The sequence below is a fragment of the Atheta coriaria genome, unplaced genomic scaffold (assembly GCF_025399875.1).
Source record: "Atheta coriaria isolate IRGN ID8LTWV9N9 unplaced genomic scaffold, Caltech_Dcor_3.1 hic_scaffold_10_pilon, whole genome shotgun sequence".
Classification (NCBI taxonomy): Eukaryota; Metazoa; Arthropoda; class Insecta; order Coleoptera; family Staphylinidae; genus Dalotia; species Dalotia coriaria.
The window spans coordinates 1,003,795-1,006,951 of NW_027045452.1; positions in this window are offsets into that span (position 1 = coordinate 1,003,795).

Consider the following 3,157-nt stretch of genomic DNA (forward strand, 5'->3'; position numbering starts at 1 on the left):
TCAAGATTAGTCAAAAACTCCTCATTTTCTTTCTATAATAACAAACGTAATTTGCGTTTATTTATGCTTCTGTGGTAGTTGAAGAGGTTGGTTCTCTATACATTTTAAAATGTGTTATGAAAAACAAAACAAATTTTCCAATACAGTGAGTATTTTATTCCCATTGGGTGCAAACTATGTTACTGTAATAGAAAAGTCTTTTATGCATAATTATTTATGTTATAATATGTTTCTAATTGTTATTTAATGAAGACAATCTTTAGTTTACACGCAAACAAAGAATATGAAATAATTAAATAATTTAGTAGTCAGCTATTATAAATGCCTTGCTTATGAACAAATTTACAGTCACCTCAAATTTCTACCTAGAAGAGTTTATATAAGCCATAGTGAAAAAAAATTGATTTCCACGATGCTCATATCTAGAACAAATTTTCATAACTATATGGCAGCTGAAAAGTACTTTTGGGTTACCAATAATGCGTTCAAATCTGCTTTAATTTTTTGGTCATCTACCTGCCTCATTCTGATTACAACTTTTGGTAATTTAAACTATTTATTTCTTTCTTATCGTAAGTAAATTGAAATACAAATATGTATTTTTTAACTAAATTAATTGATATTATCTAAGGTTCAGGACTAGAGTTTTCAGATATTACTCTAAATTTGTCATGGCTTATTACAATAACATTTGGTATAATAGTTATATATTCTCTAAAATCAGCAGCTAAACGTGGACAGGCTGTCTGGGATTTAATGGAACTACGGGTTTTCGTACATTTGCCTTCAAAATTATCATATATTCTTAATACTTCCAATTCATTCTATAACTTTTTCATTAGAATCGGTTTTTTGATTTTTGTTACTGCACTTATAACCAGGGAAGTAGAATATTGTGGAGAATATTCTTAAAGAAATATTTGCGGAATTTTATATCCTAGTGTATTAATGCTCAATATTTTAGTATACAAGGTTCACGGAATTAACAAAAATATAATTGCAGAATTTTTTCGTTGATTTAAGTCAACGGCCCTATCGAGAATTCTACAATTTGCTAATATTTGTGGTTTATTGGTATTTCTACGTTGCGTTAGTAACATGCTGCAGTTTCCTATATTCCTTAATTATACTCACACAAGTTAGTGTAAAAGAGTTCAAAGAAATTTTAAAACAAAGTAGTCAAACCAACAATAAAGCGATTCGACTACAGAAACTAAAAAAAGCATTCAAATTGCAATTCCATACAAAAATGTGAGTGATTGCTACTTTCACATTAAACTGCTACGTATTTTTGCATTTTGATAAATTTTAGGGCGTGGGATGTTGTTGCCGGCATGTTTAAGTGGCCATTATTAATACAGTATTTAGTCACTGGCGTAACAGTTGCTTTAATTCTAATTTCGGAATTAATTGTTTGTAACAAAAAGTTAATCGAAGCGATTTAATACAATACAGTACATTTTCAGCAATTTAATCTACCAGTAATTCCCCTTCTTCTTGGCCATATAATTGGAACGTGCATATGCGGCTTTTTCGCTGAAGAAATGATGCAATTGGTATATATTTATTAAATATTAGATTATACGCAGAACAATACCTTGTATTCACATGTTTGTAGAGCGAAGAATTCCGAAATGCAACTTTTTATGGGGTATCGTGGGATGGTGATGTGGAAAGCGCCAAATTTCTGATGTTTATGAATATTAATATGCATAACGCATTTAAACTTGCTCTTGCGGACTATGGAATTTATTCAAATGAACAAGTCCTTTTGGTAAGGTAATATAACCACAATGAAAATTTAATGCAAATTACATCAATGTTTTAGATTTTCAAAATGGCGTATACAATTGTAATGTATTATGTTAATATCACTGGTGAAGGCAATCCTAAATATTGATAAACGGATAATTATGATTAAGCGTGAACCAGGATCATCAGTCCAGAAAATTTTGCCAACACTCATCAATGCGATTTCTAACCACTAGATATGTAAACACTAAGCACAATAAAATAGTTTTAAGCACGCGAGTGGAGAGGTTGTATTGTTCAACAATAATAACGCTGTTAAGACAATGATCAACGCTTTATGTCAGGCATCTGCCTGTGGATGTCACAGTGTAGTAGGTAATACACTCTCGTATATTAACACATGTATGTAAAATCGTTGATTGGTTTACGAAAGATTAAGATGAGAATAATTACATGTTTAATATATTTAGAAACATGTCAAATTCAAAAATATGAGGGTATAGATATGATAACAGTTTGTCAAATATCTCCCTTCCGCCTTTTTGTCTTTTGAATTTCGCGGCTATGTACAAAGCGCTACAGAGCTCGTATCTGGCAAGTCTATACATGATTTGAAAGGTCTAGACATGACCTACAAAACGACGCTATGCATGATTAGTTTGGATATTGCGGTCAACAGTTATAGACGTGTAAACATGGAGTTCACTAACGCCAAAATTCGCGCTATTTTAAAGTTTTCCTTCGTTAAAGGCAAATCCGCTAGAGAAACGTTCCGTGAGATTAATGGTGTTTTGGGGGATGGTGCTCTCTCACTTCGAACCACGGAGGAATGGTTTCGACGATTCAGAGCCGGTGAAAACGACACCATGGATAAGCCAGCCGGCGGAAGACCTGTGACGACAAATACCGATAAAATCATGGAATACATCGAGTTAGACCGGCATGTGGCATCTCGTGACATCGCCCAGGAGATGGAAGTTAGTCACCAAACCATTTTAAACCATCTGCAGACGGCTGGATACAAAAAAAGCTTGATGTTTGGGTGCCGCATGATTTGACGCAAAAAAACCTTCTGGACCGAATCAACGCCTGCGATATGCTGCTGAAAACGGTCGTGGTTGAAGGCCGGTGAATCGTCCCAAACAGTGACCAAGCCGGGATTGACGACCAGGAAGGTTTTGCTGTGTGTTTGGTGGGATTGGAAGGGAATCATCCACTATGAGCTGCTCCCATATGGCCAGACGCTTAATTCTACCATCTACTGCGAACAGATGGACCGCTTGAAGCAGGCAATCGACCAGAAGCGTCCAGAATTGGCCAACAGGAAGGGTGTAGTGTTCCACCAGGACAACGCCAGACCACACACTTCGTTGATGACTCGTCAGAAGCTACGGGAGCTCGAATG